Here is a 27461-nt window from a genome sequence, read left to right as displayed (position 1 = left end):
CCCACACCACCGCTCATGCCCCGTGTCTCCCTCCTGTTACCCCCAACCCCGTTCATGCCCCGTGTCTCCCTGCTGTTTCCCCACACCCCCGCTCATGCCCCGTGTCTCCCTCCTGTTACCCCCACCCCCGTTCATGCCCTGTGTCTCCCTGCTGTTGCCCCCCACTGCCCGCACATGCCCAGTGTCTCTCTCCTGTTCCCCCCACCCCTGCTCATGCCTTGTGTCTCCCCTGTTCCCCCCCACCCCCGCTCATTCCCTGTGTCTCCCTGCTGTTGCCCCCACCCCCACTCATGCCCTGTGCATCTCTGCTGTTACCCACCACCCCTGGTCATGCCCCGTGTCTCCTTGCTGTTGCCCCCACCCCCCGCTCATGCCTCGTGTCTCTCTCCTGTTACCCCCTACCCCCCTCTCATGTCCCATGTCTCTCTCCTGTTGCTCCCCCACCCCCCGGTCTTGCACCGTGTCTCCCTGCTGTTGCCCCGCACCCCCCGCTCATGCCCCGTGTCTCCCTCCTGTTACCCCCACCCCCGTTCATGCCCTGTGTCTCCCTGCTGTTGCCCCCCACGGCCCGCTCATGCCCAGTGTCTCTCTGCTGTTCCCCCCACCCCTGCTCATGCCTCGTGTCTCCCCTGTTCCCCCACCCCCGCTCATTCCCCATGTCTCCCTGCTGTTGCCCCCCGCTCATGCCCCGTGTCTCTCTCCTGTTACCCCCCACCCCCTGGTTTTGCCCCGTGTCTCCCTGCTGTTGCCCCTCTCCCCCGCTCATGCCCCATGTCTCTCCCTGTTACCCCCCACCCCCCACTCATGCCCTGTGTCTCTCTGCTGTTGCCCCCCCACTGCCTGGTCATGCCCTGTGTCTCCCTGCTGTTGCCCCCACTCATGCCCCGTGTCTCTCTCGTGTTCCGCCCCACCCCCCGGTCATGCACCGTGTCTCCCTGCTGTTGCACCCCACCCCCGCTCATGCTCTGTGTCTCTCTCTCCTGTTGCTCCCCACCCACCACTCATGTCCCGTGTCTCCCTGCTGTTGCCCCCCTCCGCTCATGCCGCGTGTCTCCCTGCTGTTGCCGCCCACCCCCCACTCATGCCCTGTGTCTCACTCCTGTTACTCTCCCACCCCCTCTCATGCCCTGTGTCTCCCTCTTGTTACCCCCACCCCCTCTCATGCCCTGTGTCTCTCCTGTTGCCCCCCACCTCCCGGTCATGCCCCGTGTCTCCCTGCTGTTGCCCCCATCCCCGCTCATGCCCCGTGTCTCTCTCCTGTTACCCCATCCCCGCTCATGCCCCATGTCTCCCTGCTGTTGCCCCCCAACCCCCAGTCATGCTCTGTGTCTCACTGCTGTTGCCCTCCACACCCGCTCATGCCCAGTGTCTCCCTGCTGTTGCCCCCCACCCCCCACTCATGCACCGTGTCTCTCTCCTGTTACCCCCCACCCCCCTCTCATGTCCCATGTCTCCCTTGTGTTCCCCCCACCCCCCACTCATGCACCTTGTCTCCCTGCTGTTGCCCCCACCCCCTCTCATGCCCCGTGTCTCTTTCCTGTTGCCCCCCACCGCCGGTCATGCCTCGTGTCTCCCTGCTGTTGCCCCCCAACCCCCGCTCATGCCCCGTCTCCCCCTCCTGTTACCTCCCACCCCCCAGTCATGCCCCGTGTCTCGCTCTTGTTTCCCCCAACTTCCGGTCATGCCCTGTGTCTCCCTGCTGTTGCCCCCCACCCCCCGCTCATGCCCTGTGTCTCTCTCCTGTTCCCCCTACCCCCCGGTCATGCCCTGTGTCTCCCTGCTGTTGCCCCCCACCCCCCGGTAATGCCCTGTGTCTCCCTGCTGTTGCCCCCCACCCACCGCTCATGCCCTGTGTCTATCTCCTGTTCCCCCTACCCCCCGGTTATGCCCCGTGTCTCCCTGCTGTTGCCCCTCACCCCCGCTCATGCCCGTGTCTCCCTGCCATTGCCCCACCCCCCGCTCATTCCTCATGTCTCTCTCCTGTTACCCCCCCACCCCCCGCTCATGCCCAGTGTCTCTCTCCTGTTACCCCCCACCCCCATCTCATGCCCTGTGTCTCCCTGCTGTTGCCCCCCACCCTCCACTCATGTCCCGTGTCTCCCTGCTGTTGCCCCATCCCCCGCTCATGCCCCTTGTCTCTCTCCTGTTAACCTCCCACCCCCCTCTAATGCCCTGTGTCTCTCTCCTGTTACCCCCTACCCCCCTCTCATGCCCCGTGTGTCTCTCCTGTTGCCCCCCACCCCGATCATGCCCCGTGTCTCCCTGCTGTTGCCCCCACCCCCGCTCATGCCCCGTGTCTCTCCCCTGTTACCCCCACCCCCGCTCCTGCCCTGTGTCTCTCTGCTGTTGCCCCCACCCCCAGTATGCCCCGTGTCTCCCTGCTGTTGCCCCCCACCCCCGCTCATGCTCCGTGTCTCCCTGCTGTTGCCCCCACCCCCCGCTCAAGCCCTGTGTCTCTCTCCTGTTACCCGCACCCTCATGCCCTGTGTCTCCCTCATGTTCCCCCCACCCCCTGCTCATGCCCCGTGTCTCCCTGCTGTTGCCCCCCACCCTCTCTCTTGCCCCGTGTCCCTCTCCTGTTGCCCCCCACCTCCGGTCATGCCCGTGTCTCCCTGCTGTTTCCCCACACCCCCCGCTCATGCCCCGTGTCTCCCTCCTGTTACCCCCAACCCCGTTCATGCCCCGTGTCTCCCTGCTGTTTCCCCACACCCCCGCTCATGCCCCGTGTCTCCCTCCTGTTACCCCCACCCCGTTCATGCCCTGTGTCTCCCTGCTGTTGCCCCCCACTGCCCGCACATGCCCAGTGTCTCTCTCCTGTTCCCCCCACCCCTGCTCATGCCTTGTGTCTCCCCTGTTCCCCCCCACCCCCCGCTCATTCCCTGTGTCTCCCTGCTGTTGCCCCCACCCCCACTCATGCCCTGTGCATCTCTCCTGTTACCCACCACCCCTGGTCATGCCCCGTGTCTCCTTGCTGTTGCCCCCACCCCCGCTCATGCCTCGTGTCTCTCTCCTGTTACCCCCTACCGCCCTCTCATGTCCCATGTCTCTCTCCTGTTGCTCCCCCACCCCCCGGTCTTGCACCGTGTCTCCCTGCTGTTGCCCCGCACCCCCCGCTCATGCCCCGTGTCTCCCTCCTGTTACCCCCACCCCCGTTCATGCCCTGTGTCTCCCTGCTGTTGCCCCCCACGGCCCGCTCATGCCCAGTGTCTCTCTGCTGTTCCCCCCACCCCTGCTCATGCCTCGTGTCTCCCCTGTTCCCCCACCCCCGCTCATTCCCTGTGTCTCTCTCCTGTTACTCTCCCACCCCCTCTCATGCCCTGTGTCTCTCTCTTGTTACCCCCACCCCCTCTCATGCCCTGTGTCTCTCCTGTTGCCCCCCACCTCCCGGTCATGCCCCGTGGCTCCCTGCTGTTGCCCCCATCCCCGCTCATGCCCCGTGTCTCTCTCCTGTTACCCCCATCCCCGCTCATGCCCCATGTCTCCCTGCTGTTGCCCCCCAACCCCCGGTCATGCTCTGTGTCTCCCTGCTGTTGCCCTGCACACCCGCTCATGCCCAGTGTCTCCCTGCTGTTGCCCCCCACCCCCCACTCATGCACCGTGTCTCTCTCCTGTTACCCCCCACCCCCCTCTCATGTCCCATGTCTCCCTTGTGTTCCCCCCACCCCCCGCTCATGCACCTTGTCTCCCTGCTGTTGCCCCCACCCCCTCTCATGCCCCGTGTCTCTTTCCTGTTGCCCCCCACCGCCGGTCATGCCTCGTGTCTCCCTGCTGTTGCCCCCCAACCCCCGCTCATGCCCCGTCTCCCCCTCCTGTTACCTCCCACCCCCCAGTCATGCCCCGTGTCTCGCTCTTGTTTCCCCCAACTTCCGGTCATGCCCTGTGTCTCCCTGCTGTTGCCCCCCACCCCCCGCTCATGCCCTGTGTCTCTCTCCTGTTCCCCCTACCCCCCGGTCATGCCCTGTGTCTCCCTGCTGTTGCCCCCCACCCCCCGGTAATGCCCTGTGTCTCCCTGCTGTTGCCCCCCACCCACCGCTCATGCCCTGTGTCTATCTCCTGTTCCCCCTACCCCCTGGTTATGCCCCGTGTCTCCCTGCTGTTGCCCCTCACCCCCCGCTCATGCCCGTGTCTCCCTGCCATTGCCCCCACCCCCCGCTCATTCCTCATGTCTCTCTCCTGTTACCCCCCACCCCCCGCTCATGCCCAGTGTCTCTCTCCTGTTACCCCCCACCTCCATCTCATGCCCTGTGTCTCCCTGCTGTTGCCCCCCACCCTCCACTCATGTCCCGTGTCTCCCTGCTGTTGCCCCATCCCCCGCTCATGCCCCTTGTCTCTCTCCTGTTAACCTCCCACCCCCCTCTAATGCCCTGTGTCTCTCTCCTGTTACCCCCTACCCCCCTCTCATGCCCCGTGTGTCTCTCCTGTTGCCCCCCACCCCGATCATGCCCCGTGTCTCCCTGCTGTTGCCCCCCACCCCCGCTCATGCCCCGTGTCCCTCCCCTGTTACCCCCACCCCCGTTACTGCCCTGTGTCTCTCTGCTGTTGCCCCCACCCCCAGTATGCCCCGTGTCTCCCTGCTGTTGCCCCCCACCCCCGCTCATGCTCCGTGTCTCCCTGCTGTTGCCCCCACCCCCCGCTCAAGCCCTGTGTCTCTCTCCTGTTACCCCCACCCTCATGCCCTGTGTCTCCCTCATGTTCCCCCCACCCCCTGCTCATGCCCCGTGTCTCCCTGCTGTTGCCCCCCACCCTCTCTCTTGCCCCGTGTCTCTCTCCTGTTGCCCCCCACCCCCGGTCATGCCCGTGTCTCCCTGCTGTTTCCCCACACCCCCCGCTCATGCCCCGTGTCTCCCTCCTGTTACCCCCAACCCCGTTCATGCCCCGTGTCTCCCTGCTGTTTCCCCACACCCCCGCTCATGCCCCGTGTCTCCCTCCTGTTACCCCCACCCCCGTTCATGCCCTGTGTCTCCCTGCTGTTGCCCCCCACTGCCCGCACATGCCCAGTGTCTCTCTCCTGTTCCCCCCACCCCTGCTCATGCCTTGTGTCTCCCCTGTTCCCCCCACCCCCCGCTCATTCCCTGTGTCTCCCTGCTGTTGCCCCCACCCCCACTCATGCCCTGTGCATCTCTCCTGTTACCCACCACCCCTGGTCATGCCCCGTGTCTCCTTGCTGTTGCCCCCACCCCCCGCTCATGCCTCGTGTCTCTCTCCTGTTACCCCCTACCCCCCTCTCATGTCCCATGTCTCTCTCCTGTTGCTCCCCCACCCCCCCGTCTTGCACCGTGTCTCCCTGCTGTTACCCCGCACCCCCCGCTCATGCCCCGTGTCTCCCTCCTGTTACCCCCACCCCCGTTCATGCCCTGTGTCTCCCTGCTGTTGCCCCCCACGGCCCGCTCATGCCCAGTGTCTCTCTGCTGTTCAACCCACCCCTGCTCATGCCTCGTGTCTCCCCTGTTCCCCCACCCCCGCTCATTCCCCATGTCTCCCTGCTGTTGCCCCCCGCTCATGCCCCGTGTCTCTCTCCTGTTACCCCCACCCCCTCTTATGCCCCGAGTCTCCCTCCTGTTGCCCCCCACCCCCTTCTCATGCCCCGTGTCTCTCTCCTGTTACCCCCACCCCCTGATTTTGCCCCGTGTCTCCCTGCTGTTACCCCTCAACCCCCGCTCATGCCCCGTGTCTCTCCCCTGTTACCCCCCACTCATGCCCTGTGTCTCTCTGCTGTTGCCCCCCACCCCTGGTCATGCCTGTGTCTCCCTGCTGTTGCGCCCCACCCCCCGATCATGCCCCATGTATCCCTGCTGTTGCCCCCCACCACCCGCTCATGTCCCGTGTCTATCTCCTGTTACCCCCACCCCCTCTCATGCCCCGTGTCTCCCTGCTGTTGCCCCCCACCCCCCTCTCATTCCCTGTGTCTCTCTCCTGTTGCCCCCCACACCCGGTCATGCCCCGTGTCTTCTTGCTGTTGGCCCCCACTCCCTGCTCATGCCCCGTGTCTCTCTCCTGTTACCCCCCACCCCCCGGTCATGCCCCGTGTCTCCCTGCTGTTGCCCCCGCTCATGCCCCGTGTCTCCCTCATGTTCCCCCCACACCCCGCTCATGTCCCGTGTCTCCCTGCTGTTGCCCCCCACCCCCTCTCATGCCCCCTGTCTCTCTCCTGTTACCCCCCCACCCCCTCTCATGCCCCGTGTCTCCCTTCTGTTGCCCCCCACCCCCCGCTCATGCCCCGTGTCTCCCTGCTGTTGCCCCCCACTCCCGCTCATGCCCCGTGTCTCTCTACTGTTACCCCCCACCCCCCGCTCATGCCCTGTGTCTCTCTCCTGTTACCCCCCACCCACCTCTCATGCCCCGTGTCTCGCTCCGTTTGCCCCCCACCCCCTGGTCATGCCTTGTCTTCCTGCTGTTGTCCCCCACCCCCTGCTCATGCCCTGTGTCTCTCTCCTCTTACCCCCCACCCCCGCTCATGACCCGTGTCTCCCTCCTGTTGCCCCCGCTCATGCCCCGTGTCTCTCTCCTGTTACCCCCCGGTCATGCCCCGTGTCTCCCTGCTGTTGCCCCCCACCCCCCGTTCATGCTCTGTGTGTCTCTCCTGTTACCCCCACCCGCTCATGCTCCGTGTCTTTCTCCTGTTGCCCACCTGCTCATGCCCTGTGTCTCCCTGCTGTTGCCCCTCCCCCCCACTCATGCCACGTGTCTCTCTCCTGCTACCCCCACCTCCCTCTCATGCACCGTGTCTCCCTCGTGTTCCCCCCACCCCCGATCATGTCCTGTGACTCCCTGCTGTTGCCTCCCACCCCTGCTCATGCCCCATGTCTCCCTGATGTTGCCCCAACCCCCCGCTCATGCCCGGTGTCTCTCTCCTGTTACCCCCCACCCCCCGCTCATGCCCTGTGTCTCTCTCCTGTTACCCCCCACCCACCTCTCATGCCCCGTGTCTCGCTCCGTTTGCCCCCCCCTGATCATGCCTTGTCTTCCTGCTGTTGGCCCCCACCCCCCGCTCATGCCCCATGTCTCTCTCCTGTTACCCCCCACCCCCGCTCATGCCCCGTGTCTCCCTCCTGTTGCCCCCGCTCATGCCCCGTGTCTCTCTCCTGTTACCCCCCACCCCCCGTCATGCCCCGTGTCTCCCTGCTGTTGCCCTCCACCCCCTGCTCATGTCCGTGTCTCTCTCCTGTTACCCGCCACCCCCTCTCATGACCCGTGCCTCTCTCCTGTTGACCCCAATCCCCGGTCATGCCCCGTGTCTCCCTGCTGTTGCCCCGTGTCTCTCTCCTGTTGCCTCGCACCCCCCAGTCATGCCCCGTGTCTCCATGCTTTTGCCCCCCACCCCCCACTCATGCCCCGTGTCTCCCTCCTGTTACCCCCACCCCCGTTCATGCCCTGTGTCTCCCTGCTGTTGCCCCCCACTGCCCGCACATGCCCAGTGTCTCTCTCCTGTTCCCCCCACCCCTGCTCATGCCTTGTGTCTCCCCTGTTCCCCCCCACCCCCCGCTCATTCCCTGTGTCTCCCTGCTGTTGCCCCCCACCCCCACTCATGCCCTCTGCATCTCTCCTGTTACCCACCACCCCTGGTCATGACCCGTGTCTCCTTGCTGTTGCCCCCACCCCCCGCTCATGCCTCGTGTCTCTCTCCTGTTACCCCCTACCCCCCTCTCATGTCCCATGTCTCTCTCCTGTTGCTCCCCCACCCCCCGGTCTTGCACCGTGTCTCCCTGCTGTTGCCCCGCACCCCCCGCTCATGCCCCGTGTCTCCCTCCTGTTACCCCCACCCCCGTTCATGCCCTGTGTCTCCCTGCTGTTGCCCCCCACCGCCCGCTCATGCCCAGTGTCTCTCTGCTGTTCCCCCCACCCCTGCTCATGCCTCGTGTCTGCCCTGTTCCCTCCCACCCCCGCTCATTCCCGTTGTCTCCCTGCTGTTACCCCCCGCTCATGCCCCGTGTCTCTCTCCTGTTACCCCCACCCCCTCTTATGCCCCGAGTCTCGCTCCTGTTGCCCCCACCCCCTGCTCATGCCCCGTGTCTCTCTCCTGTTACCCCCACCCCCTGATTTTGCCCCGTGTCTCCCTGCTGTTACCCCTCAACCCCCGCTCATGCCCCGTGTCTCCTTGCTGTTGCCCCCACCCCCCGCTCATGCCTCGTGTCTCTCTCCTGTTACCCCCTAGCCCCCTCTCATGTCCCATGTCTCTCTCCTGTTGCTCCCCCACCCCCCGGTCTTGCACTGTGTCTCCCTGCTGTTGCCCCGCACCCCCCCGCTCATGCCCCATGTCTCCCTCCTGTTACCCCCACCCCCGTTCATGCCCTGTGTCTCCCTGCTGTTGCCCCCCACTGCCCGCTCATGCCCAGTGTCTCTCTGCTGTTCCCCCCACCCCTGCTCATGCCTCGTGTCTCCCCCTTTCCCCCCCACCCCGGCTCATTCCCCATGTCTCCCTGCTGTTGCCCCCCGCTCATGCCCCGTGTCTCTCTCCTGTTACCCCCACCCCCTCTTATGCCCCGAGTCTCCGTCCTGTTGCCCCCCACCCCCTGCTCATGCACCGTGTCTCTCTCCTGTTACCCCCACCCCCTGATTTTGCCCCGTTTCTCCCTGCTGTTACCCCTCAACCCCCGCTCATGCCCCGTGTCTCTCCCCTGTTACCCCCCACTCATGCCCTGTGTCTCTCTGCTGTTGCCCCCCACCCCTGGTCATGCCCGTGTCTCCCTGCTGTTGCGCCCCACCCCCCGATCATGCCCCATGTCTCCCTGCTGTTGCCCCCCACCACCCGCTCATGTCCCGTGTCTATCTCCTGTTACCCCCACCCCCTCTCATGCCCCGTGTCTCCCTGCTGTTGCCCCCCACCCCCCTCTCATTCCCTGTGTCTCTCTCCTGTTACCCCCCCACCCCCGGTCATGCCCCGTGTCTCCCTGCTGTTGCCCTCGCTCATGCCCCGTGTCTCCCTCATGTTCCCCCCACCCCCGCTCATGTCCCGTGTCTCCCTGCTGTTGCCCCCCACCCCCTCTCATGCCCCGTGTCTCTCTCCTGTTACCCCCCACCCCCGGTCATGCCCCGTGTCTCCCTGCTGTTGCCCTCGCTCATGCCCCGTGTCTCCCTCATGTTCCCCCCACCCCCCTCTCATGCCCCGTGTCTCCCTACTGTTGCCCCCCACCCCCCGCTCATGCCCCGTGTCTCCCTGCTGTTGCCCCCCACTCCCGCTCATGCCCCGTGTCTCTCTACAGTTACCCCCCAGCTCATGCCTGTGTCTCTCTCCTGTTACCCCCCACCCACCTCTCATGCCCCGTGTCTCGCTCTGTTTGCCCCCACCCCCTGGTCATGCCTTGTCTTCCTGCTGTTGGCCCCCACCCCCTGCTCATGCCCTGTGTCTCTCTCCTGTTACCCCCCACCCCCGCTCATGCCCCATGTCTCCCTCCTGTTGCCCCCGCTCATGCCCCGTGTCTCTCTCCTGTTACCCCCGACCCCTCGGTCATGCCCCGTGTCTCCCTGCTGTTGCCCCCCACCCCCGTTCATGCTCTGTGTGTCTCTCCTGTTACCCCCACCCCGCTCATGCTCCGTGTCTTTCTCCTGTTGCCCACCCGCTCATGCCCTGTGTCTCCCTGCTGTTGCCCCTCCCCGCCACTCATGCCCCGTGTCTCTCTCCTGCTACCCCCCACCTCCCTCTCATGCACCGTGTCTCCCTCGTGTTCCCCCCACCCCCGATCATGTCCTGTAACTCCCTGCTGTTGCCCCCCACGGCCCGCTCATGCCCAGTGTCTCTCTGCTGTTCAACCCACCCCTGCTCATGCCTCGTGTCTCCCCTGTTCCCCCACCCCCGCTCATTCCCCATGTCTCCCTGCTGTTGCCCCCCGCTCATGCCCCGTGTCTCTCTCCTGTTACCCCCACCCCCTCTTATGCCCCGAGTCTCCCTCCTGTTGCCCCCCACCCCCTTCTCATGCCCCGTGTCTCTCTCCTGTTACCCCCACCCCCTGATTTTGCCCCGTGTCTCCCTGCTGTTACCCCTCAACCCCCGCTCATGCCCCGTGTCTCTCCCCTGTTACCCCCCACTCATGCCCTGTGTCTCTCTGCTGTTGCCCCCCACCCCTGGTCATGCCTGTGTCTCCCTGCTGTTGCGCCCCACCCCCCGATCATGCCCCATGTATCCCTGCTGTTGCCCCCCACCACCCGCTCATGTCCCGTGTCTATCTCCTGTTACCCCCACCCCCTCTCATGCCCCGTGTCTCCCTGCTGTTGCCCCCCACCCCCCTCTCATTCCCTGTGTCTCTCTCCTGTTGCCCCCCACACCCGGTCATGCCCCGTGTCTTCTTGCTGTTGGCCCCCACTCCCTGCTCATGCCCCGTGTCTCTCTCCTGTTACCCCCCACCCCCCGGTCATGCCCCGTGTCTCCCTGCTGTTGCCCCCGCTCATGCCCCGTGTCTCCCTCATGTTCCCCCCACACCCCGCTCATGTCCCGTGTCTCCCTGCTGTTGCCCCCCACCCCCTCTCATGCCCCCTGTCTCTCTCCTGTTACCCCCCCACCCCCTCTCATGCCCCGTGTCTCCCTTCTGTTGCCCCCCACCCCCCGCTCATGCCCCGTGTCTCCCTGCTGTTGCCCCCCACTCCCGCTCATGCCCCGTGTCTCTCTACTGTTACCCCCCACCCCCCGCTCATGCCCTGTGTCTCTCTCCTGTTACCCCCCACCCACCTCTCATGCCCCGTGTCTCGCTCCGTTTGCCCCCCACCCCCTGGTCATGCCTTGTCTTCCTGCTGTTGTCCCCCACCCCCTGCTCATGCCCTGTGTCTCTCTCCTCTTACCCCCCACCCCCGCTCATGACCCGTGTCTCCCTCCTGTTGCCCCCGCTCATGCCCCGTGTCTCTCTCCTGTTACCCCCCGGTCATGCCCCGTGTCTCCCTGCTGTTGCCCCCCACCCCCCGTTCATGCTCTGTGTGTCTCTCCTGTTACCCCCACCCGCTCATGCTCCGTGTCTTTCTCCTGTTGCCCACCTGCTCATGCCCTGTGTCTCCCTGCTGTTGCCCCTCCCCCCCACTCATGCCACGTGTCTCTCTCCTGCTACCCCCACCTCCCTCTCATGCACCGTGTCTCCCTCGTGTTCCCCCCACCCCCGATCATGTCCTGTGACTCCCTGCTGTTGCCTCCCACCCCTGCTCATGCCCCATGTCTCCCTGATGTTGCCCCAACCCCCCGCTCATGCCCGGTGTCTCTCTCCTGTTACCCCCCACCCCCCGCTCATGCCCTGTGTCTCTCTCCTGTTACCCCCCACCCACCTCTCATGCCCCGTGTCTCGCTCCGTTTGCCCCCCCCTGATCATGCCTTGTCTTCCTGCTGTTGGCCCCCACCCCCCGCTCATGCCCCATGTCTCTCTCCTGTTACCCCCCACCCCCGCTCATGCCCCGTGTCTCCCTCCTGTTGCCCCCGCTCATGCCCCGTGTCTCTCTCCTGTTACCCCCCACCCCCCGTCATGCCCCGTGTCTCCCTGCTGTTGCCCTCCACCCCCTGCTCATGTCCGTGTCTCTCTCCTGTTACCCGCCACCCCCTCTCATGACCCGTGCCTCTCTCCTGTTGACCCCAATCCCCGGTCATGCCCCGTGTCTCCCTGCTGTTGCCCCGTGTCTCTCTCCTGTTGCCTCGCACCCCCCAGTCATGCCCCGTGTCTCCATGCTTTTGCCCCCCACCCCCCACTCATGCCCCGTGTCTCCCTCCTGTTACCCCCACCCCCGTTCATGCCCTGTGTCTCCCTGCTGTTGCCCCCCACTGCCCGCACATGCCCAGTGTCTCTCTCCTGTTCCCCCCACCCCTGCTCATGCCTTGTGTCTCCCCTGTTCCCCCCCACCCCCCGCTCATTCCCTGTGTCTCCCTGCTGTTGCCCCCCACCCCCACTCATGCCCTCTGCATCTCTCCTGTTACCCACCACCCCTGGTCATGACCCGTGTCTCCTTGCTGTTGCCCCCACCCCCCGCTCATGCCTCGTGTCTCTCTCCTGTTACCCCCTACCCCCCTCTCATGTCCCATGTCTCTCTCCTGTTGCTCCCCCACCCCCCGGTCTTGCACCGTGTCTCCCTGCTGTTGCCCCGCACCCCCCGCTCATGCCCCGTGTCTCCCTCCTGTTACCCCCACCCCCGTTCATGCCCTGTGTCTCCCTGCTGTTGCCCCCCACCGCCCGCTCATGCCCAGTGTCTCTCTGCTGTTCCCCCCACCCCTGCTCATGCCTCGTGTCTGCCCTGTTCCCTCCCACCCCCGCTCATTCCCGTTGTCTCCCTGCTGTTACCCCCCGCTCATGCCCCGTGTCTCTCTCCTGTTACCCCCACCCCCTCTTATGCCCCGAGTCTCGCTCCTGTTGCCCCCACCCCCTGCTCATGCCCCGTGTCTCTCTCCTGTTACCCCCACCCCCTGATTTTGCCCCGTGTCTCCCTGCTGTTACCCCTCAACCCCCGCTCATGCCCCGTGTCTCCTTGCTGTTGCCCCCACCCCCCGCTCATGCCTCGTGTCTCTCTCCTGTTACCCCCTAGCCCCCTCTCATGTCCCATGTCTCTCTCCTGTTGCTCCCCCACCCCCCGGTCTTGCACTGTGTCTCCCTGCTGTTGCCCCGCACCCCCCCGCTCATGCCCCATGTCTCCCTCCTGTTACCCCCACCCCCGTTCATGCCCTGTGTCTCCCTGCTGTTGCCCCCCACTGCCCGCTCATGCCCAGTGTCTCTCTGCTGTTCCCCCCACCCCTGCTCATGCCTCGTGTCTCCCCCTTTCCCCCCCACCCCGGCTCATTCCCCATGTCTCCCTGCTGTTGCCCCCCGCTCATGCCCCGTGTCTCTCTCCTGTTACCCCCACCCCCTCTTATGCCCCGAGTCTCCGTCCTGTTGCCCCCCACCCCCTGCTCATGCACCGTGTCTCTCTCCTGTTACCCCCACCCCCTGATTTTGCCCCGTTTCTCCCTGCTGTTACCCCTCAACCCCCGCTCATGCCCCGTGTCTCTCCCCTGTTACCCCCCACTCATGCCCTGTGTCTCTCTGCTGTTGCCCCCCACCCCTGGTCATGCCCGTGTCTCCCTGCTGTTGCGCCCCACCCCCCGATCATGCCCCATGTCTCCCTGCTGTTGCCCCCCACCACCCGCTCATGTCCCGTGTCTATCTCCTGTTACCCCCACCCCCTCTCATGCCCCGTGTCTCCCTGCTGTTGCCCCCCACCCCCCTCTCATTCCCTGTGTCTCTCTCCTGTTACCCCCCCACCCCCGGTCATGCCCCGTGTCTCCCTGCTGTTGCCCTCGCTCATGCCCCGTGTCTCCCTCATGTTCCCCCCACCCCCGCTCATGTCCCGTGTCTCCCTGCTGTTGCCCCCCACCCCCTCTCATGCCCCGTGTCTCTCTCCTGTTACCCCCCACCCCCGGTCATGCCCCGTGTCTCCCTGCTGTTGCCCTCGCTCATGCCCCGTGTCTCCCTCATGTTCCCCCCACCCCCCTCTCATGCCCCGTGTCTCCCTACTGTTGCCCCCCACCCCCCGCTCATGCCCCGTGTCTCCCTGCTGTTGCCCCCCACTCCCGCTCATGCCCCGTGTCTCTCTACAGTTACCCCCCAGCTCATGCCTGTGTCTCTCTCCTGTTACCCCCCACCCACCTCTCATGCCCCGTGTCTCGCTCTGTTTGCCCCCACCCCCTGGTCATGCCTTGTCTTCCTGCTGTTGGCCCCCACCCCCTGCTCATGCCCTGTGTCTCTCTCCTGTTACCCCCCACCCCCGCTCATGCCCCATGTCTCCCTCCTGTTGCCCCCGCTCATGCCCCGTGTCTCTCTCCTGTTACCCCCGACCCCTCGGTCATGCCCCGTGTCTCCCTGCTGTTGCCCCCCACCCCCGTTCATGCTCTGTGTGTCTCTCCTGTTACCCCCACCCCGCTCATGCTCCGTGTCTTTCTCCTGTTGCCCACCCGCTCATGCCCTGTGTCTCCCTGCTGTTGCCCCTCCCCGCCACTCATGCCCCGTGTCTCTCTCCTGCTACCCCCCACCTCCCTCTCATGCACCGTGTCTCCCTCGTGTTCCCCCCACCCCCGATCATGTCCTGTAACTCCCTGCTGTTGCCTCCCACCCCTGCTCATGCCCCGTGTCTCCCTGATGTTGCCCCAACCCCCCGCTCATGCCCGGTGTCTCTCTCCTGTTACCCCCCACCCCCCGCTCATGCCCTGTGTCTCTCTCCTGTTACCCCCACCCACCTCTCATGCCCCGTGTCTCTCTACAGTTACCCCCCACCCCCCAGCTCATGCCTGTGTCTCTCTCCTGTTACCCCCCACCCACCTCTCATGCACCGTGTCTCGCTCCGTTTGCCCCCCACCCCCTGGTCATGCCTTGTCTTCCTGCTGTTGGCCCCCACCCCCTGCTCATGCCCTGTGTCTCTCTCCTGTTACCCCCACCCCCGCTCATGCCCCGTGTCTCCCTCCTGTTGCCCCTGCTCATGCCCCGTGTCTCTCTTCTGTTACCCCCGACCCCCCGGTCATGCCCCGTGTCTCCCTGCTGTTGCCCCCCACCCCCCGTTCATGCTCTGTGTGTCTCTCCTGTTACCCCCACCCCGCTCATGCTCCGTGTCTTTCTCCTGTTGCCCACCCGCTCATGCCCTGTGTCTCCCTGCTGTTGCCCCTCCCCCCCACTCATGCCCCGTGTCTCTATCCTGCTACCCCCCACCTCCCTCTCATGCACTGTGTCTCCCTCGTGTTCCCCCCACCCCCCGATCATGCCCTGTGACCCCCTGCTGTTGCCTCCCACCCCTGCTCATGCCCCGTGTCTCCCTGATGTTGCCCCCACCCCCCGCTCATGCCCGGTGTCTCTCTCCTGTTACCCCCCACCCACCTCTCATTCCCCGTGTCTCGCTCCGTTTGCCCCCCACCCCCTGGTCATGCCTTGTCTTCCTGCTGTTGGCCCCCACCCCCCGCTCATGCCCCGTGTCTCTCTCCTGTTACCCCCCACCCCCGCTCATGCCCCGTGTCTCCCTCCTGTTGCCCCCGCTCATGCCCCGTGTCTCTCTCCTGTTACCCCCCCGTCATGCCCCGTGTCTCCCTGCTGTTGCCCTCCACCCCCTGCTCATGTCCGTGTCTCTCTCCTGTTACCCGCCACCCCCTCATGACCCGTGCCTCTCTCCTGTTGACCCCCAACCCCCGCTCATGCCCCGTGTCTCTCTCCTGTTACCCCCCACCCCTGCTCATGCCCCGTGTCTCCCTTGTGTTCCCCACACCCACCGCTCATGCCCAGTGTCTCCCGACTGTTGCCCCCCACCCCCCAGTCATGCCCCGTGTCGCTCTCCTATTATTCCCCACCTCCCGCTCATGCCCATTGTCTCCCTGCTGTTGTCCCCAACCCCCCCGCTCATGCCCCGTGTCTCTCTCCTGTTGCCCCCCCGCTCATGCCCCGTGTCTCCCTGCTGTTGCCCCCACACCCTGCTCATGCCTCGTGTCTCTCATGTTGCCCCCCCACCTCCTGCGCACACCCCGTGTCTCTCTCCTGTTACCCCCACCCTCCGCTCATGCCCCGTGTCTCTCTCCTGTTGCCCCCACCCCTTTCTCATTCCCCCATGTCTCTCTCCTGTTACCCACATCCCCCTCTCATGCCCCGTGTCTCCCTGCTGTTGCCCTCACCCCCCACTCATGCCCTGTATCTCCCTGCTGTTGCCCCCCTCCGCTCATGCCCCGTGTCTCCCTGCTGTTGCCCCCCACCCCCCGCTCATGCACTGTGTCTCTCTCCAGTTACCCCCCACCCCCGCTCATGTCCCGTGTCTCCCTGCTGTTGCCCCCCACCCCCCTCATGCCCCGTATCTCTCTCCTGTTGCCCCCCACCCCTCTCATGCCCTGTATCTCCCTGCTGTTGCCCCCCTCCGCGCATGCCCCGTTTCTCCCTGCTGTTGCCCCCCACACCCCACTCATGCCCTGTGTCTCTCCCCTGTTGCCCCACCCCCCGCTCATGCCCCGTATCTCACTCCTGTTGCCCCCACCCCCCGCTCATGCCCCATGTCTCTCCCCTGTTACCCCACACCCCCCTCTCATGCCCTGTATCTCCTGCCTGTTGCCCCACCACCTGCTCATGCCCGTGTCTCTCTCCTTTTACCCCCCACCCCCGGTCATTTCCCGTGTCTCCCTGCTGTTGCCCCCCACCCCCCGCTCATGCCCCATGTCTCCCTGCTGTTGTCCCCAACCCCCCGGTCATGCCCCGTGTCTCCCTGCTGTTGCCCCCCACCCCCCGTTCATGCTCTGTGTGTCTCTCCTGTTACCCCCACCCCGCTCATGCTCCGTGTCTTTCTCCTGTTGCCCACCCGCTCATGCCCTGTGTCTCCCTGCTGTTGCCCCTCCCCCCCACTCATGCCCCGTGTCTCTATCCTGCTACCCCCCACCTCCCTCTCATGCACTGTGTCTCCCTCGTGTTCCCCCCACCCCCCGATCATGCCCTGTGACCCCCTGCTGTTGCCTCCCACCCCATCTCATGCCCCGTGTCTCCCTGATGTTGCCCCCACCCCCCGCTCATGCCCGGTGTCTCTCTCCTGTTACCCCCCACCCACCTCTCATTCCCCGTGTCTCGCTCCGTTTGCCCCCCACCCCCTGGTCATGCCTTGTCTTCCTGCTGTTGGCCCCCACCCCCCGCTCATGCCCCGTGTCTCTCTCCTGTTACCCCCCACCCCCGCTCATGCCCCGTGTCTCCCTCCTGTTGCCCCCGCTCATGCCCCGTGTCTCTCTCCTGTTACCCCCCCGTCATGCCCCGTGTCTCCCTGCTGTTGCCCTCCACCCCCTGCTCATGTCCGTGTCTCTCTCCTGTTACCCGCCACCCCCTCATGACCCGTGCCTCTCTCCTGTTGACCCCCAACCCCCGCTCATGCCCCGTGTCTCTCTCCTGTTACCCCCCACCCCTGCTCATGCCCCGTGTCTCCCTTGTGTTCCCCACACCCACCGCTCATGCCCAGTGTCTCCCGACTGTTGCCCCCCACCCCCCAGTCATGCCCCGTGTCGCTCTCCTATTATTCCCCACCTCCCGCTCATGCCCATTGTCTCCCTGCTGTTGTCCCCAACCCCCCCGCTCATGCCCCGTGTCTCTCTCCTGTTGCCCCCCGCTCATGCCCCGTGTCTCCCTGCTGTTGCCCCCACACCCTGCTCATGCCTCGTGTCTCTCATGTTGCCCCCCCACCTCCTGCGCACACCCCGTGTCTCTCTCCTGTTACCCCCACCCTCCGCTCATGCCCCGTGTCTCTCTCCTGTTGCCCCCACCCCTTTCTCATGCCCCGTGTCTCTCTCCTGTTACCCACATCCCCCTCTCATGCCCCGTGTCTCCCTGCTGTTGCCCTCACCCCCCACTCATGCCCTGTATCTCCCTGCTGTTGCCCCCCTCCGCTCATGCCCCGTGTCTCCCTGCTGTTGCCCCCCACCCCCCGCTCATGCACTGTGTCTCTCTCCAGTTACCCCCCACCCCCGCTCATGTCCCGTGTCTCCCTGCTGTTGCCCCCCACCCCCCTCATGCCCCGTATCTCTCTCCTGTTGCCCCCCACCCCTCTCATGCCCTGTATCTCCCTGCTGTTGCCCCCCTCCGCTCATGCCCCGTTTCTCCCTGCTGTTGCCCCCCACACCCCACTCATGCCCTGTGTCTCTCCCCTGTTGCCCCACCCCCCGCTCATGCCCCGTATCTCTCTCCTGTTGCCCCCACCCCCCGCTCATGCCCCATGTCTCTCCCCTGTTACCCCACACCCCCCTCTCATGCCCTGTATCTCCTGCCTGTTGCCCCACCACCTGCTCATGCCCGTGTCTCTCTCCTTTTACCCCCCACCCCCGGTCATTTCCCGTGTCTCCCTGCTGTTGCCCCCCACCCCCCGCTCATGCCCCATGTCTCCCTGCTGTTGTCCCCAACCCCCCGGTCATGCCCCGTGTCTCCCTGCTGTTGCCCCCCACCCCCCGTTCATGCTCTGTGTGTCTCTCCTGTTACCCCCACCCCGCTCATGCTCCGTGTCTTTCTCCTGTTGCCCACCCGCTCATGCCCTGTGTCTCCCTGCTGTTGCCCCTCCCCCCCACTCATGCCCCGTGTCTCTATCCTGCTACCCCCCACCTCCCTCTCATGCACTGTGTCTCCCTCGTGTTCCCCCCACCCCCCGATCATGCCCTGTGACCCCCTGCTGTTGCCTCCCACCCCATCTCATGCCCCGTGTCTCCCTGATGTTGCCCCCACCCCCCGCTCATGCCCGGTGTCTCTCTCCTGTTACCCCCCACCCACCTCTCATTCCCCGTGTCTCGCTCCGTTTGCCCCCCACCCCCTGGTCATGCCTTGTCTTCCTGCTGTTGGCCCCCACCCCCCGCTCATGCCCCGTGTCTCTCTCCTGTTACCCCCCACCCCCGCTCATGCCCCGTGTCTCCCTCCTGTTGCCCCCGCTCATGCCCCGTGTCTCTCTCCTGTTACCCCCCCGTCATGCCCCGTGTCTCCCTGCTGTTGCCCTCCACCCCCTGCTCATGTCCGTGTCTCTCTCCTGTTACCCGCCACCCCCTCATGACCCGTGCCTCTCTCCTGTTGACCCCCAACCCCCGCTCATGCCCCGTGTCTCTCTCCTGTTACCCCCCACCCCTGCTCATGCCCCGTGTCTCCCTTGTGTTCCCCACACCCACCGCTCATGCCCAGTGTCTCCCGACTGTTGCCCCCCACCCCCCAGTCATGCCCCGTGTCGCTCTCCTATTATTCCCCACCTCCCGCTCATGCCCATTGTCTCCCTGCTGTTGTCCCCAACCCCCCCGCTCATGCCCCGTGTCTCTCTCCTGTTGCCCCCCCGCTCATGCCCCGTGTCTCCCTGCTGTTGCCCCCACACCCTGCTCATGCCTCGTGTCTCTCATGTTGCCCCCCCACCTCCCGCGCACACCCCGTGTCTCTCTCCTGTTACCCCCACCCTCCGCTCATGCCCCGTGTCTCTCTCCTGTTGCCCCCACCCCTTTCTCATGCCCCGTGTCTCTCTCCTGTTACCCACATCCCCCTCTCATGCCCCGTGTCTCCCTGCTGTTGCCCTCACCCCCCACTCATGCCCTGTATCTCCCTGCTGTTGCCCCCCTCCGCTCATGCCCCGTGTCTCCCTGCTGTTGCCCCCCACCCCCCGCTCATGCACTGTGTCTCTCTCCAGTTACCCCCCACCCCCGCTCATGTCCCGTGTCTCCCTGCTGTTGCCCCCCACCCCCCCCATGCCCCGTATCTCTCTCCTGTTGCCCCCCACCCCTCTCATGCCCTGTATCTCCCTGCTGTTGCCCCCCTCCGCTCATGCCCCGTTTCTCCCTGCTGTTGCCCCCCACACCCCACTCATGCCCTGTGTCTCTCCCCTGTTGCCCCACCCCCCGCTCATGCCCCGTATCTCTCTCCTGTTGCCCCCACCCCCCGCTCATGCCCCATGTCTCTCCCCTGTTACCCCACACCCCCCTCTCATGCCCTGTATCTCCTGCCTGTTGCCCCACCACCTGCTCATGCCCATGTCTCTCTCCTTTTACCCCCCACCCCCGGTCATTTCCCGTGTCTCCCTGCTGTTGCCCCCCACCCCCCGCTCATGCCCCATGTCTCCCTGCTGTTGTCCCCAACCCCCCGCTCATGCCCCGTGTCTCCCTCCCGTTACCTCCAACCCCTCTCATGCCCGTGTCTCCCTCATGTTCCCCCCAACCCCCGGTCATGCCCCGTGTCTCCCTCCTGTTGCCACCAACCTCCGGTCATGCTCCGTGTCTCCCTGCTGTTGCCCCCCACCCCCGCTCATGCCCTGTGTCTCTCTCCTGTTACCCCCTACCCCCCGGTCATGCCCTGTGTCTCCCTGCTGTTGCCCCCCACCCCATGCCCTGTGTCTCTCTCCTGTTCCCCCTACCCCTCGGTCATGCCCCGTGTCTCCCTGCTGTTGCCCCTCACCCCCCGCTCATGCCCGTGTCTCCCTGCCATTGCCCCCACCCCCCGCTCATTCCTCATGTCTCTCTCCTGTTACCCCCCACCCTGCTCATGCCCAGTGTCTCTCTCCTGTTGCCCCCACCCCCCGCTCATGCCCCATGTCTCTCTCCTGTTGCCACCACCCCCCGCTCATGCCCCGTGTCTCTCTCCTGTTACCCCCCACACCCCTTTCATGCCCTGTGTCTCCCTGCTGTTGCCCCCCACCCACCACTCATGTCCCGTGTCTCCACGCTGTTGCCCCATCCCCTGCTCATGCCCCATGTCTCTCCCCTGTTACCCCCCACCCCCGCTCCTGCCCTGTGTCTCCCTGCTGTTGCCCCCACCCCCAGTATGCCCCGTGTCTCCCTGCTGTTGCCCCCCCACCCCCGCTCATGCTTTGTGTCTCCCTGCTGTTGCCCCCACCCCCCTCTCATGCCCGTGTCTCCCCCATGTTCCCCCCCAACCCCCACTCATGCCCCGTGTCTCCCTGCTGTTGCCCCCCCACCCCCGCTCATGCTCCGTGTCTCCCTGCTGTTGCCCCCCACCCCCGTTCATGCCCTGTGTCTCCCTGCTGTTGCCCCCCACCGCCCGCACATGCCCATTGTCTCTCTCCTGTTCCGCCCACCCCTGCTCATGCCTCGTGTCTCCCCTGTTTCCCCCCACCCCTGCTCATTCCCTGTGTCTCCCTGCTGTTGCCCCCCACCCCCGCTCATGCCCTGTGTCTCTCTCCTGTTACCCACCACCCCTGGTCATGCCCCGTGTCTCCTTGCTGTTGCCCCATCCCCCGCTCATGCCTCGTGTCTCTCTCCTGTTACCCCCCCACCCCCTCTCATGCCCCATGTCTCTCTCCTGTTGCCCCCCAACCCCCGGTCATGCCCCATGTCTCTCTCCTGTTGCCCCGCACCCCACGCTCATCCCCCATGTCTCTCTTCTGTTGCCCCGCACCCCACGCTCATGTCCTGTGTCTCCCTCCTGTTACCCCCACCCCCGTTCATGCCCTGTGTCTCCCTGCTGTTGCCGCCCACCGCTCGCTCATGCCCAGTGTCTCCCTGCTGTTGCCGCCCACCCCTGCTCATGCCTCGTGTCTCCCCTGTTCCCCCCCACCCCCCGCTCATTCCCGTGTCTCCCTGCTGTTGCCCCCCACTCATGCCCTGTGTCTCTCTCCTGTTACCCCCCCTGCTCATGCCCCGTGTCTCTCTCCTGTTACCCCCCACCCCCCACTTATGCCCTGTGTCTCTCTGCTGTTGCCCCCCCACTGCCTGGTCATGCCCTGTGTCTCCCTGCTGTTGCCCCCACTCATGCCCCGTGTCTCTCTTGTGTTCCCCCCACCCCCCGGTCATGCACCGTGTCTCCCTGCTTTTGCACCCCACCCCTGCTCATGCCCCATGTCTCCCTGCTATTGCCCCCCACCCCACGCTCAGGCTCCGTGTCTCTCTCTCCTGTTGCCCCCACCCTCGCTCATGCCCCGTGTCTCTCTCTTCTTCCCCACACACCCACTTATGCCTCATTTCTCTTTCTCTCCTATACCCCCACCCCCCGCTCATGCCCCGTGTCTCTCTCCTGTTGCCCCCACCCCCTGCTCATGCCCCATGTCTCCCTCCTGTTACCCCACAACACCCTCTCATGCCCTGTATCTCCCTGCTGTTGCCCGCCTCCGCTCATGCCCCATGTCTCCCTGCTGTTGCCCCCCACCCCCTCTCATGCCCTGTGTCTCTCTCCTGTTACCCCACCCCCTCTCATGCCCCGTGTCTCTCTCCTTTTACCCCCACCCCCCACTCATGCCCTGTGTCTCTCTCCTGTTACTCTCCCACCCCTGCTCATGCCCCGTGTCTCTCTCCTGTTGCCCCCACCCACGGCTCATGCCCCATGTCTCTCTCCTGTTACCCCACACCCCCCTCTCATGCCCTGTATCTCCCTGCTGTTGTCCCCCTCCGCTCATGCCCCGTGTCTCCCTGCTGTTGCCCCCACCCCCCTCTCATGCCCGTGTCTCCCTCATGTTCCCCCCAACCCCCGGTCATGCCACGTGTCTCCCTCCTGTTGCCCCCAACCTCCGGTCATGCCCCGTGTCTCCCTGCTGTTGCCCCCCACCCCCCGCTCATGACCTGTGTCTCTCTCCTGTTACCCCCTACCCCCGGTCATGCCCTGTGTCTCCCTGCTGTTGCCCCCACCCCCTGCTCATGCCCTGTGTCTCTCTCCTGTTGCCCCCCACCCCCGGTCATGCCCGTGTCTCCCTGCTGTTTCCCCACACCCCCCGCTCATGCCCCGTGTCTCCCTCCTGTTACCCCCAACCCCGTTCATGCCCCGTGTCTCCCTGCTGTTTCCCCACACCCCCGCTCATGCCCCGTGTCTCCCTCCTGTTACCCCCACCCCCGTTCATGCCCTGTGTCTCCCTGCTGTTGCCCCCCACTGCCCGCACATGCCCAGTGTCTCTCTCCTGTTCCCCCCACCCCTGCTCATGCCTTGTGTCTCCCCTGTTCCCCCCACCCCCCGCTCATTCCCTGTGTCTCCCTGCTGTTGCCCCCACCCCCACTCATGCCCTGTGCATCTCTCCTGTTACCCACCACCCCTGGTCATGCCCCGTGTCTCCTTGCTGTTGCCCCCACCCCCCGCTCATGCCTCGTGTCTCTCTCCTGTTACCCCCTACCCCCCTCTCATGTCCCATGTCTCTCTCCTGTTGCTCCCCCACCCCCCGGTCTTGCACCGTGTCTCCCTGCTGTTACCCCGCACCCCCCGCTCATGCCCCGTGTCTCCCTCCTGTTACCCCCACCCCCGTTCATGCCCTGTGTCTCCCTGCTGTTGCCCCCCACGGCCCGCTCATGCCCAGTGTCTCTCTGCTGTTCCCCCCACCCCTGCTCATGCCTCGTGTCTCCCCTGTTCCCCCACCCCCGCTCATTCCCCATGTCTCCCTGCTGTTGCCCCCCGCTCATGCCCCGTGTCTCTCTCCTGTTACCCCCACCCCCTCTTATGCCCCGAGTCTCCCTCCTGTTGCCCCCCACCCCCTTCTCATGCCCCGTGTCTCTCTCCTGTTACCCCCACCCCCTGATTTTGCCCCGTGTCTCCCTGCTGTTACCCCTCAACCCCCGCTCATGCCCCGTGTCTCTCCCCTGTTACCCCCCACTCATGCCCTGTGTCATTCTGCTGTTGCCCCCCACCCCTGGTCATGCCTGTGTCTCCCTGCTGTTGCGCCCCACCCCCCGATCATGCCCCATGTATCCCTGCTGTTGCCCCCCACCACCCGCTCATGTCCCGTGTCTATCTCCTGTTACCCCCACCCCCTCTCATGCCCCGTGTCTCCCTGCTGTTGCCCCCCACCCCCCTCTCATTCCCTGTGTCTCTCTCCTGTTGCCCCCCACACCCGGTCATGCCCCGTGTCTTCTTGCTGTTGGCCCCCACTCCCTGCTCATGCCCCGTGTCTCTCTCCTGTTACCCCCCACCCCCCGGTCATGCCCCGTGTCTCCCTGCTGTTGCCCCCGCTCATGCCCCGTGTCTCCCTCATGTTCCCCCCACACCCCGCTCATGTCCCGTGTCTCCCTGCTGTTGCCCCCCACCCCCTCTCATGCCCCCTGTCTCTCTCCTGTTACCCCCCACCCCCTCTCATGCCCCGTGTCTCCCTTCTGTTGCCCCCCACCCCCCGCTCATGCCCCGTGTCTCCCTGCTGTTGCCCCCCACTCCCGCTCATGCCCTGTGTCTCTCTACTGTTACCCCCCACCCCCCGCTCATGCCCTGTGTCTCTCTCCTGTTACCCCCCACCCACCTCTCATGCCCCGTGTCTCGCTCCGTTTGCCCCCCACCCCCTGGTCATGCCTTGTCTTCCTGCTGTTGTCCCCCACCCCCTGCTCATGCCCTGTGTCTCTCTCCTCTTACCCCCCACCCCCGCTCATGACCCGTGTCTCCCTCCTGTTGCCCCCGCTCATGCCCCGTGTCTCTCTCCTGTTACCCCCCGGTCATGCCCCGTGTCTCCCTGCTGTTGCCCCCCACCCCCCGTTCATGCTCTGTGTGTCTCTCCTGTTACCCCCACCCGCTCATGCTCCGTGTCTTTCTCCTGTTGCCCACCTGCTCATGCCCTGTGTCTCCCTGCTGTTGCCCCTCCCCCCCACTCATGCCACGTGTCTCTCTCCTGCTACCCCCACCTCCCTCTCATGCACCGTGTCTCCCTCGTGTTCCCCCCACCCCCGATCATGTCCTGTGACTCCCTGCTGTTGCCTCCCACCCCTGCTCATGCCCCATGTCTCCCTGATGTTGCCCCAACCCCCCGCTCATGCCCGGTGTCTCTCTCCTGTTACCCCCCACCCCCCGCTCATGCCCTGTGTCTCTCTCCTGTTACCCCCCACCCACCTCTCATGCCCCGTGTCTCGCTCCGTTTGCCCCCCCCGATCATGCCTTGTCTTCCTGCTGTTGGCCCCCACCCCCCGCTCATGCCCCATGTCTCTCTCCTGTTACCCCCCACCCCCGCTCATGCCCCGTGTCTCCCTCCTGTTGCCCCCGCTCATGCCCCGTGTCTCTCTCCTGTTACCCCCCACCCCCCGTCATGCCCCGTGTCTCCCTGCTGTTGCCCTCCACCCCCTGCTCATGTCCGTGTCTCTCTCCTGTTACCCGCCACCCCCTCTCATGACCCGTGCCTCTCTCCTGTTGACCCCAATCCCCGGTCATGCCCCGTGTCTCCCTGCTGTTGCCCCGTGTCTCTCTCCTGTTGCCTCGCACCCCCCAGTCATGCCCCGTGTCTCCATGCTTTTGCCCCCCACCCCCCACTCATGCCCCGTGTCTCCCTCCTGTTACCCCCACCCCCGTTCATGCCCTGTGTCTCCCTGCTGTTGCCCCCCACTGCCCGCACATGCCCAGTGTCTCTCTCCTGTTCCCCCCACCCCTGCTCATGCCTTGTGTCTCCCCTGTTCCCCCCCACCCCCCGCTCATTCCCTGTGTCTCCCTGCTGTTGCCCCCCACCCCCACTCATGCCCTGTGCATCTCTCCTGTTACCCACCACCCCTGGTCATGACCCGTGTCTCCTTGCTGTTGCCCCCACCCCCCGCTCATGCCTCGTGTCTCTCTCCTGTTACCCCCTACCCCCCTCTCATGTCCCATGTCTCTCTCCTGTTGCTCCCCCACCCCCCGGTCTTGCACCGTGTCTCCCTGCTGTTGCCCCGCACCCCCCGCTCATGCCCCGTGTCTCCCTCCTGTTACCCCCACCCCCGTTCATGCCCTGTGTCTCCCTGCTGTTGCCCCCCACCGCCCGCTCATGCCCAGTGTCTCTCTGCTGTTCCCCCCACCCCTGCTCATGCCTCGTGTCTGCCCTGTTCCCTCCCACCCCCGCTCATTCCCGTTGTCTCCCTGCTGTTACCCCCCGCTCATGCCCCGTGTCTCTCTCCTGTTACCCCCACCCCCTCTTATGCCCCGAGTCTCGCTCCTGTTGCCCCCACCCCCTGCTCATGCCCCGTGTCTCTCTCCTGTTACCCCCACCCCCTGATTTTGCCCCGTGTCTCCCTGCTGTTACCCCTCAACCCCCGCTCATGCCCCGTGTCTCCTTGCTGTTGCCCCCACCCCCCGCTCATGCCTCGTGTCTCTCTCCTGTTACCCCCTAGCCCCCTCTCATGTCCCATGTCTCTCTCCTGTTGCTCCCCCACCCCCGGTCTTGCACTGTGTCTCCCTGCTGTTGCCCCGCACCCCCCCGCTCATGCCCCATGTCTCCCTCCTGTTACCCCCACCCCCGTTCATGCCCTGTGTCTCCCTGCTGTTGCCCCCCACTGCCCGCTCATGCCCAGTGTCTCTCTGCTGTTCCCCCCACCCCTGCTCATGCCTCGTGTCTCCCCCTTTCCCCCCCACCCCGGCTCATTCCCCATGTCTCCCTGCTGTTGCCCCCCGCTCATGCCCCGTGTCTCTCTCCTGTTACCCCCACCCCCTCTTATGCCCCGAGTCTCCGTCCTGTTGCCCCCCACCCCCTGCTCATGCACCGTGTCTCTCTCCTGTTACCCCCACCCCCTGATTTTGCCCCGTTTCTCCCTGCTGTTACCCCTCAACCCCCGCTCATGCCCCGTCTCTCCCCTGTTACCCCCCACTCATGCCCTGTGTCTCTCTGCTGTTGCCCCCCACCCCTGGTCATGCCCGTGTCTCCCTGCTGTTGCGCCCCACCCCCCGATCATGCCCCATGTCTCCCTGCTGTTGCCCCCCACCACCCGCTCATGTCCCGTGTCTATCTCCTGTTACCCCCACCCCCTCTCATGCCCCGTGTCTCCCTGCTGTTGCCCCCCACCCCCCTCTCATTCCCTGTGTCTCTCTCCTGTTACCCCCCCACCCCCGGTCATGCCCCGTGTCTCCCTGCTGTTGCCCTCGCTCATGCCCCGTGTCTCCCTCATGTTCCCCCCACCCCCGCTCATGTCCCGTGTCTCCCTGCTGTTGCCCCCCACCCCCTCTCATGCCCCGTGTCTCTCTCCTGTTACCCCCCACCCCCGGTCATGCCCCGTGTCTCCCTGCTGTTGCCCTCGCTCATGCCCCGTGTCTCCCTCATGTTCCCCCCACCCCCCTCTCATGCCCCGTGTCTCCCTACTGTTGCCCCCCACCCCCCGCTCATGCCCCGTGTCTCCCTGCTGTTGCCCCCCACTCCCGCTCATGCCCCGTGTCTCTCTACAGTTACCCCCCAGCTCATGCCTGTGTCTCTCTCCTGTTACCCCCCACCCACCTCTCATGCCCCGTGTCTCGCTCTGTTTGCCCCCACCCCCTGGTCATGCCTTGTCTTCCTGCTGTTGGCCCCCACCCCCTGCTCATGCCCTGTGTCTCTCTCCTGTTACCCCCCACCCCCGCTCATGCCCCATGTCTCCCTCCTGTTGCCCCCGCTCATGCCCCGTGTCTCTCTCCTGTTACCCCCGACCCCTCGGTCATGCCCCGTGTCTCCCTGCTGTTGCCCCCCACCCCCGTTCATGCTCTGTGTGTCTCTCCTGTTACCCCCACCCCGCTCATGCTCCGTGTCTTTCTCCTGTTGCCCACCCGCTCATGCCCTGTGTCTCCCTGCTGTTGCCCCTCCCCGCCACTCATGCCCCGTGTCTCTCTCCTGCTACCCCCCACCTCCCTCTCATGCACCGTGTCTCCCTCGTGTTCCCCCCACCCCCGATCATGTCCTGTAACTCCCTGCTGTTGCCTCCCACCCCTGCTCATGCCCCGTGTCTCCCTGATGTTGCCCCAACCCCCCGCTCATGCCCGGTGTCTCTCTCCTGTTACCCCCCACCCCCCGCTCATGCCCTGTGTCTCTCTCCTGTTACCCCCACCCACCTCTCATGCCCCGTGTCTCTCTACAGTTACCCCCCACCCCCCAGCTCATGCCTGTGTCTCTCTCCTGTTACCCCCCACCCACCTCTCATGCACCGTGTCTCGCTCCGTTTGCCCCCCACCCCCTGGTCATGCCTTGTCTTCCTGCTGTTGGTCCCCACCCCCTGCTCATGCCCTGTGTCTCTCTCCTGTTACCCCCACCCCCGCTCATGCCCCGTGTCTCCCTCCTGTTGCCCCTGCTCATGCCCCGTGTCTCTCTTCTGTTACCCCCGACCCCCCGGTCATGCCCCGTGTCTCCCTGCTGTTGCCCCCCAACCCCCGTTCATGCTCTGTGTGTCTCTCCTGTTACCCCCA

Source organism: Ambystoma mexicanum, chromosome 7q, assembly GCF_040938575.1.
Source record: "Ambystoma mexicanum isolate Mex_15411 chromosome 7q, UKY_AmexF1_1, whole genome shotgun sequence".
Lineage (NCBI taxonomy): Eukaryota > Metazoa > Chordata > Amphibia > Caudata > Ambystomatidae > Ambystoma > Ambystoma mexicanum.
Note: the sequence above shows the minus strand (reverse complement) of the source record.